This window comes from Staurois parvus, unplaced genomic scaffold, assembly GCF_062004578.1.
Source record: "Staurois parvus isolate SC_StPar_1 unplaced genomic scaffold, SC_StPar_1.0 ptg000173l, whole genome shotgun sequence".
NCBI classification, from domain to species: domain Eukaryota; kingdom Metazoa; phylum Chordata; class Amphibia; order Anura; family Ranidae; genus Staurois; species Staurois parvus.
In genome coordinates, this window is record NW_028317969.1 from 4,584,746 (window position 1) to 4,599,926 (window position 15,181).

The 15,181-nt window shown below is 41.1% G+C and overlaps 1 protein-coding gene across 10 annotated transcripts in view; it reads left to right on the plus strand.

Annotated features, from left to right (window-relative positions):
• The window catches only part of DLG2 (discs large MAGUK scaffold protein 2), a 2,035,798-nt gene that overhangs the window by 1,832,395 nt on the left and 188,222 nt on the right, over positions 1-15,181 (plus strand). The window lies entirely within an intron of this gene.

Sequence of the window (15,181 nt, forward strand, 5' to 3'; positions counted from 1 at the left end):
ACCGGACTAGTGACAATATGTAAAAAAATTTTTAATGTCTTAATTTTCTGAAAAAATGTGACTAAAAATTACAACTTCAAAAAACAAGCCATGCCTCATACTAAATACCTCTTACTAAATGACTGTCAAAAATCAAGAAATGAGATTGGCAATCGGTACATCAGGATTGATTGACTGTGAGATATAGACAGACAGTATATACTATGGTTTGTGGACTCTATAACTTTCCTACAGACTAAATAATATACACTAATTTGGGTTATTTTCACCAAAGAAATGCAGCAGAATACATTTTGACCTAAATTTATGAAGAAAGATTATTTATTTGCAAACTTTTTTAATAGAAACAAAGAAAAACACTTTTTTTTTTCAAAAGTTTCTTTTTATTCTTTATCAAAAAATAGAAAAACTCTGTGGTTAAATACCATCAAAAGAAAGCTCTATTCGTGTGAAAAAAAATGTTTTTTATGGGTACAGTGTTGCATGACCGCACAATTGTCATTCAAAGTGCAACAACACTGAAAGCTGAAAATTGGCCTGGGCAGAAAGGGGGTAAAAGTGCCCGGTATTGAAGTGGTTAAAGCAGTAATAAACCCAAAAGCAAACATTTATTATATTGCGGCTCAGCAATTCCTAAATGTGATGGCTACATTAGATTTCTTTTTTAGGGCTCATGTACACTGCAGCTCATAAACTCGCGTTTAGGAGCTGTTCAGCGTTTTTTTCAGCAGCCCCTGAACTCTCCCTAATGTTTTCCTATGTGTCCATGTACACATCTTCGTTTACAGTCGTTTACAGGCATTTGAGTTTACAGTCATTTTTTTAATGCAAAAAACTTGTGTTCAGCAGTTGATTTTATCAGCGTTTCAAACGCAAAATGCTTGTAAACGTGGTTAAATGCAGCAAAAACCCGTTTATAAGTGTTTGCGTTCGAAATCTTTTTAATTCTTCCAGTTCCCGATGCTGTCCAGAGCCTTTTTTCATCATGAAAAATGCATGCAAAGCGTTTTCAAGGTACTCAGATGGACAAAACACTGAACACAGGATGTTCCTACCAAGCTTGTCACACATTGTAATGACCAATTCACACCTCAGACCTCTCCCACCCTTGGAAACAAAAGATATGTTAATGACCATTCACACCTCAGACCTCTCCCACCCTTGGAAACAAAAGATATGTTAATAACCATTCACACCTCAAATTCCTTATGAAGACCCCCTGCCAGGTGGCCTTAAGGACTCCACCAGACACCTTTCCCACCCTTGGAAACAAAAGAAATGTTAATGAGCAACTCACGCCTAAGCTAATCTCAACACATACTGCTGTCTCTGCTTCTACTCTCTGTATTTCTCTGAAACAGTCTGAAATAGTTAATAATTTACCACTTTCCAGTGCATTCTGGGCATTTGGGAGGTTCTCCTGTGCTTATCTTTAAAAAATGCTTCCAAACGCACATAAACACGTTATGCAAACGCGGCTAAACAGATGTTTTTTAACCTACGTTTTCCAGCAGTCAGTTTCAATCATTCAGAAGTGTCCCATGTACATGGGGCCTTAGGCTTTCTTTCCTTTATTTTCACCTGTGGATCTGGCCAGTAAGTCTGTTGTTTTTCAACAGAACAAGTTGTCCTGCAAATGTATCAGTTACTGAGATGAGACAAACCATTCGCCGCTGACAGGGGTGCTTACAAATGATCATCTTTTATTTATTCGTAGAAAACCTTTATCACAAAAGAAAAAAAAACTGTTGTGTAACTGCTATAAAGTGTTAGTTGGAGTTTAGTTTCAATTTGTTAGTGCATCTAAATCTGCTAGTGTATCTAACACTCCCCCCCCCCCCCCCCCCCCGCAGGCTGACAATACTGCTGTCCACAGGCGTCCCCCTGTGCACCTTTACCCAGAGTGGGGGCTAATACAGGAGGTGTGTTACTGGCCAGACAACCAGGTAAAAACAGAGAGGGAAAATTACTAAAAAGAAAACTAATGCATCCATGTAATGATTGGTAAGCTGCAATACATTCCAGTTTTGGTTTTGGGTTTAATACAGCTTTAACTGCAGCAGAAAAAGCAGGTCTCCTCCCTGCCAGACAGGAGTGTGCATGTAAATCTCAGTGTATTTTTTGTGTTTTTAGCTGTTTGTTTTGAGTTTAGCTTTAACCTCCCTGGCGGTATTCCCGAGTGTAGCTCGGGGTAAAGTTTCAGTACCACAAGCGGTAACCCTGAGCTACACTCGAGCTTACCATGCGGCGCTGCTCCGGGATCCCTCGATCACTTACCTTGTCCTGCACTCCCGCGATGTCCCTCCTGCAGTGTCCCCTGTAATGTCCTCCGACATCTGTCATCTGCGTTCCGTCCCCTGCGACGTCGGGACGTACGGGGGACGGAACTGGCGGGAAATTTGAAAATGAAAAAAAGTGACATTCACTAAAATCACATAGTGTAACATTCCTGTATCAAACCATTTCACGTACATTTTGTCCCGAGTGCTTTGTCCTGTGCCCTGCCTGCATTTTACTGTTCTTTCTGCCTGGAAACTGAGAAATGTCCATGGCGTCCAAAAAGCGTCCCTTTAGGTCAAAAGCGGTTTTAGACCAGCTAGAGAACAGCGATAGTAAATTAGAACCACTTGCAGAATTGAGTGATAATGATTCGTGGGGGAAATTCGTCATCAGACACTGAAAACGATTCTGCGACTTTGCTCAGTTTCAGTGTTTTTGGTTTGATTATATTATTGAATTCAATTTATTATTATTATTATTTTTTATGATTATTTATTAAATTATAATTTATGATTTCGTGTTTCAAGTTTTATCCTATCCGGGATGTTTACTAGACTCTTGTTCGGACAGATTTCAGTGAGTTATTCCTAAAAATTACAGGCCTACAATAAAAAAAAATACATATTTCCATGCAAAAAAAGGTACCGCTTTGAGCACAGAAATATGGACATAATCAGACCGCTAGGGAGGTTAACTAAGGTAAAAAAAAAAGTGGTGTCACCCTCCTGCCTATGGTGTCTGATAGGTGTGTGGGAATCACAAAAGGGGCCAAACAGAATTGTATACTGTGATGAGTAAAACAGTGTCATTTCAGCCGTGTATTTCCTTTTTTTTTCTTTTTGGCTGCAGCTCTGCTTTACTGACTAAGACAAATGACTATGTTTTTAATAAAAAAAAAAAAAAAATGTGCGGAACGGCTTTATAATTAATTGCAGCGTATACGGGTGGACACAGCTTTTTGTAAAGCGGTTTAGGTGCCTGGGGATCCCGCAGGGAGAGAGAATGTAATAGGATGTTGCTGTAATAATTCAGTTGTGTCTTGCAGCACTTGACCTGAAAATTCTTGTCTGTGATCGATGAGCGCAGCAGGGCCGGTGTGATGCCCAGTGTGTGGTCAGTGCAGCATCAGGTTGGACCTCAGTCCCTGAGCTCTAGACAAATATAGCAAATATAAGTCGCCGGACTAATCAGCATTGGGGAAGTAGCACGAGGGGCATTCTACAGGCCACTGTCATCGAAGACTCGTCCAAAGCGCTGATGAACTCATGGACATGTTTTTTTACATAGTTAGTCTGGCTGAAAAAAGACAAAAGTTCATCCAGTTCAACCATTAAAAAAAAAGTTATAATCCTACACCCACAGTTGATCCAGAGGAAGGCAAAAAAAAACATCAAAGCATGATCCAATTTGCTCCTGCTGGGAAAAAAATTCCTTCCTGATCCCCCGAGAGGCAATCGGATATTCCCTGGATCAACTTTACCTATAAATGTTAGTATCCAGTTATAGTCAAGAGCTGCACTTATCTGTGCCTACAATATACATAGTTAGTCTGGCTGAAAAAAGGCAAAAGTCCATCCAGTTCAACCATAAACAACAAAAAAAAAAGTTATAATCCTACACCCACAATTGATCCAGAGGAAGGCAAAAAAAACCCAGCAAAGCATGATCCAGTTTGCTCCTGCTGGGAAAAAAAATTCCTTCCTGATCCCCCGAGAAGCAATCGGATATTCCCTGGATCAACTTTACCTATAAATGTTAGTATCCAGTTATATTCTGTGTATCTAAGAAGGAATCCAGGACTTTTTTAGAACAATCCACTGAGCTGGCCAGAACCAACTCTTGAGGGAGTCTATTCCACATTTTCACAGCTCTCACTGTGATGAAACCTTTCCGTGTTTGGAGATTACATTTCTTTTCCTCCAGACTGTTTGTAAACAGCACAGATCTCTCTCCTGTCAGCAAGGCAGAGAAATACAAAGCAGCATGTCTCCCTAGTAAAACACAACGCAGCACACAATGTAAAACACAGCACACAGTTAACCCTTTGATCGCCTCAGATATTAACCCCTTCCTGCCCAGTGTCATTAGTACAGTGTCAGTGCTTTTTATTAGCGCTGATCACTGCATTAGTGTCACTGGGGATGTCAGTGGCAGTTAGTCAGGCCCCCCCCGAGTGTCAGTTCTGCTATAATTTGCAGATTGCCACTATTACTAGTATAAAAGAAATAAAAATTATAATTCCAGTATATATACCGCCATTTGTAGACACTATAACTTTCACGTAAACCAATTAATATACACTTATTGGGAATTTTTTTATCAAAGACATGTAGCAGAATACATTTTGGTTTAAGTTTATGAAGAATTTAGATTTTTATTTTTATTGGATATGTTTTATAGCAAAAAGTCAAAAATATATTTTTTTTTCTTCAAAATTGTCGGTCTTTTTTTGTTTATAGCTCAAAAAATAAAAAATGCAGAGGTGATTAAATACCACCAGAAGAAAGCTATATTTGTGGGGAAAAAGTGACATAGCTTTCATTTATGTATTGCATGACCGCGCAATTGTCAGTTAAAATAACGCAGCGCTGTATCGCAAAAAATGGCCTGGTCAGGAAGGGGGGTAAATCCTCTACAAGTGGTTAAACAATAAGAAAATATGCCATAAATCGAAGACTAATCACCACAAAGGGCACAGTGTGGGGAATTTGGGGAGGCAGAAGGGCACAGTATGGGAGGGATCAAGAGGGCACAATACTGGGATCAGGAGAGCAAAGTACAGGATGCTGCCTGGGACACCCGGGACAACTTAGTTTAAAGCATGACTGTCCAGGCAAATCCGGGACAGTTGGTAGGTATGATGTAATGCAAAATTATCATAGGACTCTCATGCACCTGGGGCCCCTGGGCAGGGGTGCCCATGCATTAAGACAGCCCTAGTCAGTGTCCTTCCAAAGCTCGCAGTGGCTGTATGACGTCAGCTGACAGTGGGCTTTACCTTGCTGTTGGCTGATTCTGGGTCACAGCAGTGCAATAGTAAGTGCTCCTTTAAAACAAAGCCTTTTTAATTTTCAGTACCTACCTTATTTTAGCAATGTCATCATTGGGTCTCTGTGCTTCTCTATGCAATGCAGGCAGATCATGGCTGGTTGGGGGGGCGGGGTTGGCTGGGAGCTGTGCATAGTTTCCTGAAAACATCACAGCCTCCAGCCTCAGTACTCCTCTTAAAGGATACGTTAACCTAAGAGTCCACAGTCCTGATACAAGCCGTGGGCTGGCTTTCTAGAGCTGTTATATCATTATTATCATTATTAGGGATGCACCAATACCGGCATCGCTATCAGTGCCAATATCAAGTATTTTCATGAGTACTCATTAAAAAAATGCTCCCGACACCTGAAACTGATACTTTGCGGTGCGATTTGTGTCTATACAAAATGCGTGGATGCAAACTGCACCTCAAAGAATAGCATGTGATTTGAACAGGAATGCGATTTCCCCACTGCTCCTGTCTGAACCCAGGCTTGTCATATGGAAACCTCCCTTCGCCAGACCAGGGGCGGACTGACCATTCAGGCCCTCTGGCAGTGTCTGAGAAGGGGGCCCCATGAGATGTCCCTGGTACCTTACATAGGCTTTTTTGGGTGTGGTTTGACTGTGGGCGAGGACACAGGGGTCCCATGATCCCCTACTGCTCGGGGGTCCCAAGGGTTGACAGTCTTCCCCTGTATCAGGCCCATGTTGTCACAGAAGAAATCTCCACGGCTTTCTCTCCTCTCAGTGCAGGGATGACAGTACAAGCTAGATGGCTTTTGATTGGTCAGCACCGTGATGGTGCTAACCAATCAGAAGCCGTCTAGCCTGTACTGTCATCTCTTCATGGAGAGGAGAGAAATCTGCTTCGCAGGTCTGAGGATTTGAAATCCCAACAGCTTTCTCTCCTCGACCTTGTAAGGATGAAAGTACGGGCTAGACAGCTTCTGATTGGTCAACACCATCACAGTACTGACCAATCAAAAGCCATCTAGCCCATACTGTCATCCCTGCACTGAAATGGGAAAAAGTCATGGGAATTTCAAATCCTCAAACCTGTGAAGCAGCTTTCTCTCCTCTCAGTGCAGGGATGACAGTACGAGCTAGACGGCTTTTGATTGGTCAGCACCGTGATGGTGCTAATCAATCAGAAGCCGTCTAGCCTGTACTGTCATCCCTGCATGGAGAGGAGAGAAAGCTGCTTCACGAGTCTGAGGATTTGAAATTCCCATAGCTTTCTCTCCTCGATCTTGTAAGGATGAAAGTACGGGCTAGACAGCTTCTGGTCAACACCATCATGGTACTGACCAATCAAAAGCCATCTAGCCTGTACTGTCATCCCTGCACTGAGATGAGAGAAAGCCGTGAAGATTTCAAATCCCCAGCTTTTCCTTCTATAACAGCAGGGTCCTGGTGCAGGGAGGTTTCCCTAAGACAAGCCTGGGTCCAGACAGGAGCAGTGGGGAACCTGTATGTGATTTGGACAGGAATCGCATGCCTGTTCGAATCGCATGCTTTTTCTTGCGGTGCAATTTGCGTCCATACAATTTATATTGGTACTCGGCATCGGTGAATACTTGACCAAAAGTATCGATACTCGCCGATCAAAAAAGGGGACCAGTGCAACCATGCAATTATGATGGGTAGATGTCAGTCTGAAGGAATGGGCGTCCCCAGGCAGGATTTATTTGCTTGCAGACCACTTTAGGAAATGTCTACTTGTGATGCTGAGCCTCCATGACTGAAAAAACTGAAATCCAATAAATGAAAGAGATCGGGGAAAGTCAGGCTGGGAAGAATGACGCCGGACGGCCTTCAGCCAAGAAATGAGGCGGGTTCTGTCCAGGGGGGACTGACAACTCCTGGGGCAATTGGGGATCATGGTGCCCCTGTGTCCTTGCCCAAACTCAAAAAAGCCTATGAAAAAGGTACCAGGGGCATCTCATGGGGCCCCCTACTGACCCCGGGCCCTCGGGCAGTGCCCGAGTTTCCAAATGGTCAGTCCACCCCTGGTTCTGTCTGACTTGCTGCAGCTTCTAATACACATTGTGAGAAGCTCACAGTGTGCGGTGAAATCAGAGGAAGCCATTTCTGTTCAGGAGAGGAGTCGGTACAACTGACGGGAAGGCTGGAGGTCAGATTGAAGGACATTTCATCCTTTTGTTATGTTACAATATAAAGCCTCCATTCACCTGGCAATGCTAGAGTGGGATATTCCCCGGACGGCAGGCTGTGATTAATCAGCAGGCTGGATCTCCAGCTGTGGCTTTGCTGATTAATGGACAGCACTCAGGATTACTGAAGAATCTGCATGTTCCCCGGAGAGGAGGATGACAGTCCTGGAGCATCTTGTAGATGAGCTGCTGCTTCATAATGAAGAGGTGCCAGGTAAGGTGGTCTGGGTACATTTTACAGACCCCACCAGGCAGGTCCTATCGAGGGGGACCCAGGGCACGTACACGGAATGGATTGTGTCTATCAAATGCCCTAGAAACACCTTCAACTCATGAGGAATAGCTGAATGGGTGATCTGGAGCAGGACGGACTGATCATTCGGGCACTTGGGCACTGCCCAAGGGCCCAGGGTCAGTAGGGGGCCTTGTGAGATGCACCTGTTACCTTTCATAAGCTTTTTTGGGTGTGGTTTGAGTGTGGCGAGGACACGGGCCCCATGATCCCCTATTTCCCGGGGGCCCCATTAGTTGTCGGTCCACCCCTGATCTGGAGTGACCTATACGACCTGCTACCCAGGCAAACCTTACAGGACTAAAGCCGGCTATGCACGGGTTAAATTCCAAAAGGATTTTCTTTCAAAAATCTTTTCTAAGAATTTTTGTTCAAATTTTGCACCATTAGTAGGCCACAGAAACCGCCAATTTTCCTGCAACCATCGAATTTGAGTGATCGGGAATATTGAAAGTTTTTTGAAAAACAAACTAATTTCTAATCAATGATGGGAGTATCGTGTGAGACATGTAAATAAAAAAGAAACGAGCGTGAGCTGTGACCTGGAAAGAAAAGAAAATTCTTGGCCACAGAAATTTTATTTTCTGTAGCAACATGTGAAATTGAAGGCTTGGTTGGTCGAATTTCAAAATCAATGGTGGCACTATCGATTTACAAAACGTACGAAATCTCAGATTTTCATTCAGAATTCGACCCATATATGGCCTGCATTAGCCTAGAAATACTGATATAACGATGAGTTGAGAAGAACTTCTATTAGGTATTTATTGCTGCCCATTAGAGCTCTCTTTCAGACAGATGATAAAGCATTCCACCCTCTGAAAAGTGATCCAAAGTGGATTGCTTTTCAGAGGGTAGTATCACAGTGACTGGCATGCATTCATGAGGTGCTAAAAAAAAAAAAAAAAAAAAAGAGGCGTCACGCCTCCTCGTGTGTGTGTTTTTTTTTGGTTTTTTTTGTTCTTAATTGACAAATCATAGTTTTATATTGCAGGACCACGCTACAATTGTGAGCCAGGCGTTTGGCTTTCGGTTGCAGTGTGGCCCCATTGATCTCAGTGGGTGAGTTTGACAAGTGATGGCTCCTGTCAAACTCTGCAGTCCGAGTTAAAATGGCAGTGGCTGTGGCATGTGTACAGCCCTGTCAGACTATTAAGTTAGAATTCTGGTGGATGGCCAGGGGGTGGTAACATTGTGGCTCACAGTTACCACCAACCACATAGGTAGATATGTTTTGACTTCCTTTTCGTGTCTCTGGGACAGGAAGTGATCAGGAATCTCACTAACAAGCATACAAACAACAATAAAAGATTTTTCTTTTCAGTGTGGGGAATGATTATATCCTCTATGAGATCCTAAAAAGGATTTTATTTTTTTTTTTTTTTTTTTAGAGAGTGGGGAATGATTATATCCTCTCTTAGCTCCTAAAAATGATTTCGTTTTTTTTTTTTTCTTTTTTAGAGAGTGGGGGATGATTATATCTAGAGATGAGCGAATCGAATCAGGCGAAGTGGAATTCGTTTCGAATTTCAGGAAAAATTCGATTCGCATCGAATCCGAATTTTTGCCAACTTCGGATGGTCGAATCGAATTTTTCCTGATCGGCCGTTTTCATCCCTTCTACAGCCGGCAAAAATGTCCCTGCAGAGAGCTCCGCTATTTCTGACAGCTGTCTGACAGTTCTTTCACATTTCCAGCGGTTGAAACATTGTATGTATTTGTTTCTATTTAGGATACAGATGTTTTTATTAGGAAACAAATAGATACAATGTTTCAACCGCTGGAAATGTGAAAGAACTGTCAGAAATAGAGGAACTCTGCAGAAACACTTTTTGCTTTACTGGAATTATTCTTATTTTCATTCTTCTTCTTATTTTCATTCTTCTTTTCATTCTTTTCATTCTTCTTTTCATTCTTCTTATTTTCATTCTTCTTTTCATTCTTCTTCTTATTTTCATTCTTCTTTTCATTCTTCTTGTCATTCTTTTCATTCTTCTTTTCATTCTTTTCATTCTTCTTTTCATTCTTCTTATTTTCATTCTTCTTTTCATTCTTTTCATTCTTCTTTTCATTCTTCTTCTTATTTTCATTCTTCTTTTCATTCTTTTCATTCTTCTTTTCATTCTTCTTATTTTCATTCTTCTTCTTCTTTTCATTCTTCTTTTCATTCTTCTTCTTTTCATTCTTCTTCTTTTCATTCTTTTCATTCTTCTTTTCATTCTTCTTTTCATTCTTCTTTTCATTCTTTTCATTCTTCTTTTCATTCTTCTTTTCATTCTTTTCATTCTTCTTTTCATTCTTCTTCTTATTTTCATTCTTCTTTTCATTCTTCTTTTCATTCTTCTTTTCATTCTTCTTTTCATTCTTCTTTTCATTCTTTTCATTCTTTTTTTCATTCTTTTCATTCTTCTTTTCATTCTCCTTCTTATTTTCATTCTTCTTTTCATTCTTCTTCTTATTTTCATTCTTCTTTTCATTCTTTTCATGCTTCTTCTTCTTCTTCTTCTTCTCATTCTTTTCATTCTTCTTCTTCTTCTTCTTCTTCTTCTTCTTCTTCTTCTTCTTCTTCTTCTTCTTCTTTTCATTCTTCTTCTTCTTTTCATTCTTTTCATTCTTCTTCTTCTTCTTCTTCTTCTCCTTCTTCTTCTTTGGCCCCGTGACTGCCCAAATGAGTGAAGTGTGCGGTGATTCTAAGATCGACGGCACTCATCTGCATGTCATACTGACTGACAGTATTATTTCTCTTCCCCAGCAGACTCCAAGGGCATTTAAATTAAAGGTACAGTGTTCTGCACTAATATAAAGGCTCTCTGAAGCCTAGAAACCCTTTTTATAAGTAAAATTTGCAGCGAATAAATTCGAATCGAATCGAATTTTTTCGGAAAATTCGGCGAATCAGGCGAATCGAATTTTTGAAAAATTCGCTCATCTCTAATTATATCCTCTATTAGCTCATAAAAATTGTCTTTTTTTTTTTCTTTTTAGAGTGTGGGGAATGATTATATCCTGTATTAGAACCTAAAAAGGATTTTATTTTATTTTTTATTAGAGAATCGATGCGATTCCAACGCCCCCAATCACCCGCAGCCGCTTCGTGGTTCTCTTGCGAGATGTATCTCATCCCGTAGCACGATTATGGTGCGATCGTGGGTGCAGGAACTGCCCAAAAACCCCACTCACCTTTTCCTTGAGTGAAACGTGGGCACAACAGCCCATTCAAATCAATGGCCCGCACAAGTGTGAACCAGGGATAGATCCTAAAAAAGGATTTTTTTTTTCAGAGCGTAGGGAATGATTAGATCCTCTCTTTTGCAGGCCATACATGGGTCAAATACCAAATGAATTTTTTTTAGAAAATTGGAAATTTTGTGCGTTTTGTAATCTGCTGATGCCACCATTGATTTCGAAATTCAACCAACCAAGCCTTCAATTTCACCTCCTGTTGCTACAGAAAAGAATTTTCATGGCCAAGAATTTTCTTTTCTTTCCAGGTTACAGCTCTTATTTCTTTTTGGTTTATATTTCCAATGCGAATCTCCCATCGTTGATTCAAAATTTGTTCATTTTCCAAAAAATTTCCAACATGCCCGATCACTCAAATTTGATGGTCACACGAAATTCATCTGTTTCTAGGACCCACTACTGGTGCGAAATTCGAACGAAAATTCTTAGAAATTTCTAAAGTAAATTTTTTCGGAATTCGACCCATGTATGGCTGGCTTTAGATCCTAAAAAAAATATATATTTTTTTTTTAGAGAGTGAGGAATGAATTAAATCATCTCTCAGAACCTAAAAAAGGATTTTTTTTTTTTTTCCCAGAGAGTAGGGAATGATTAGATCCTCTGTTAGATCCTAGAAAGGATTTTTTTTTAGAGAGTGAGGAATGAATTAGATCCTCTTTTGCGCTAGGTTTACGCTAGGGATGTACCGAAATTTTGGTGGCTGAAACGTTTCGGCTGAAAACACCCCTATCGGGCTTTGGCCAATATGAAAATAGGCACCGATACAGGTACCGAAAATAACCCCACTGTCCCTTGCCCGGTGGTTCTCAGCTTTACTTGAGAATCCATCCAATGATCCCAGCACTGGGCATAGAGATAAGTGAAGGAAAGATGGCCTCCGCTCATCTCTATGCCCCTGGAGGACCGGAGCGACGTCATTATGTCACTTCTGGTTCCAGCATCTTGTAAACGAGGCCTTTTTTTTTTTTAAAGCACTAGTTCAGTGCTATTTTTGATCTAATGCTTTACATCAGGGCTTGAAATTTCCACTCGCCTGCTCGCCAATGGCGAGTGGAACATATGGTGGGGGCGAGTGTGTCCCCCAGGGCAGTCTTGCTGAGCAGGCTCGGAGTGCAGGCTGGATCTGTCATTGGCACTGGGAGCCGTCAGACTGCTCAATAGCTGAGCGCAGTGAAAGCAAAGCAAGGAGTGTGTACTGTGCTCTCTACCTCCCCCTAGAGTGCAGTACCTGGATCTGTGAGTGAACAACGAAGTACTGTACATGTGTGTATCTGTACATGTGTCTGCGTGTATGTACATGTGTGTATGTATGTACATGTGTGTGTGTGTACATGTGTATGTACATGTGTTTGTATGTATATGTATGTACATGTGTCTGTGTGTATGTACATGTATCTGTGTGTGTGTATACATGTGTCTGTATGTGTGCGTGTGTGTACATGTGTCTCTGTGCGTGTGTGTGTATGTACATGTGTGTGTACAGGTGTCTCTGTGTATGTTTGTTGGTGGCGAGTAACTCTAAAGCCTGGCTAGTAGCTTAGGACTTGAAATTTTAAGCCCTGCTTTACATTGTATAGGAGTGATGTGGGGTCTTATTGACCCCATATCTTTCCATAAAGAGGACCTGTCACTGCGTATTTCTATCGAGATGTTTGCATTCCTTGTGATAGGAATAAAAGTGATTTTTAAACGTTTAAAGGTACAGTGTAAAAAAATAAAGTTCAAAGTGCTCCTGTCCCCCCGTGCTCGCCATGACCACATATAGTATGTAAATGGTGTTCAAACCACACATGTGGGGTATCGCCGCAAATGTTAGAGCAAGAGCAATAATTCTAACACACTGTGACTTCAAACTGGTAACCTGTAGATCTTTTTGAAGCGTTACCCATTGAGATTTTTAAGTACCGTACTTTTGCACCATTCCACAAACGTGCGCAATTTTAAAGCATGACATGTTTGGTATCTATTTACTCAGCGTAACATCTTTCATTGAGGTATATAGATTGTGTTGTGTGTTTGTTTTTATTTTTTTTTTATCAAAGTGTATTTTTCTCCAAAAACAAACTTGCATTTGAAAAATATATTTTTTAAAAACTGTCCATTTTGGTTTTCAGCCAAGTGCATCCTGAATTTCCGGTTTCAGCACCAGAATTTGAATTTTGGTGCACCACTAGTTCACAGTAGCCCGCATGCTGCAGGCTGGTTGTGGGTGCAGCCTCTTCACGTTTCTATTGCAAGACTCATCTCATCCCACAGCACGTTGATGGTGCAGGAACTGCACAGAAAACGGGCACAACAGCCCATTCAGATCAACTTACACTTTTAATCGCAGAATTCATATTCACTAGGGGTCCCATTTAGACTTGTGCATTGAGGTAATGCATTACATGCGTTGCTGCATTGTGGAGCAATTCATTTTGACACACTAAGGCAGGGGTGTCAAACTGGCAGCCCTTCAGCTGTTGTGAAACAACAAGTCCCATCATGCCTCTGCTTTTTGAAGTCATGCTTGTAACTGTCAGTCGTGCACTGCCTCATGGGACTTGTAGTTTGGCAACAGCTGGAGGGCCACCAGTTTGACACCTGTGCACTAAGGGGTCTATTTACAAAACAATTGTTGCATGGATATCAGAAACATTCGTGCCAACCGAACAAAATTTCACCATACATTTTTGAATTGGTTAAAAGGTTAATTCACCTTTTATGGGTTTTGATTGGACAACGCTGTCAGTGTGGCGGCACTGACAAGTGAGGATCAGTCTGGACCATGGTGGAAGCGCTGACGTAGAAGAGTTGGTATTTCAAATCCCCGGACCACTGGAGCAGCTGTGAGGGTGCTGACAGCTTGGCAACCCCAGAGGGAAGTACAGCGGGGACCAGAAGGGTGGAGATGGTGACCAGTATTGGCTCACCTTTACATTTTGGTGAACTAACACTTTAACTCCTGTATCATCAGCTCAACTGGTGGCCAAAATGTGGCATATTTTCTACACAAGATGGAGTTGAGGATACAGGAATGAATCTGTTTGAAAACACAGTGAAGTTTAGTTCATCTTCCACTAATGTTTCTGATATTTGAGTAAAGAATGTTTTATAAATACCCCTTAAGGTTATACAATTGTGGCCAAAAGTGTCAAGAATGACACAAATATTAATTTGACCAAAGTCTGCTACTTCAGTGATTTTAGATCTTTTTGTCTGATGTTACTCTGATATACTGAAGTATAATTACAAGCATTTCATAAGTGTCAGAGGCTTTTATTGACAATTACATTAAGTTCATGCAAAGAGTCAATATTTGCAGTGTTGACCCGTCTTTTTCAAGACCTCTGCAATTCACCCTGGCATGCTGTCAATCAACTTCTGAGCCACATTGTAACTGATGGCAGCCCATTCTTGCATTGTCAATGCTTGGAGTTTGTCAGAATTTGTGAGGTTTTTGTTCAACTGCCTCTTGATGATTGACCACAAGATCTCAATGGGATTAAAGTCTGGGGAGTTTCCTGGCCATGGACCCAAAATTTCGATGTTTTGTTCCCCAAGCAACTTGGTTATTACTTTTGCCTTTTGGCAAGGTGCTCCATTAAGCTGGAAAAGGCATTGTTTGTCACCCAAAAAATATTTAAACCATAAAAACAGCGCAAAAAAAATTATAAATATTATTGTGTATCAATCCAAAATATTATAATAAAATTTTATACATATATATTATTAAGTCCCACTCCAAATAGGTGAAAAATTATTAAAAAAATCTCTGAAAGTCCTCTTTCCAAAGAAGTGAAACGTGCTTCCACCAAAGATAGTGCTCAAACAATATATACCGCACTCTCCGGATACTGGTGAAAAAACCGCCCTTAGGGTTTTTATGGGATCCTAGACCCAGTTAGTAAGCCTCCAGATCTCCACTCCACCAAAGAATCTCCAACCTCCAGCATCACCAGACTCCACTCTCCAAGAACACTCAGTGCAACGTAAGGAAAAAAAACAAATATATAGTGTAATACTGCAACACTTGGTTATACTCAATATTCAAGTACCAAGCCACTCACATTCTTAATGATCAAAATCCGCATTTTATTGCATTTCAATTAACAAAAAACGCCACAACACAAGGGTAGTTTTCAGAGATCCCACGGTCCGCAACAGATAACAGCACAAA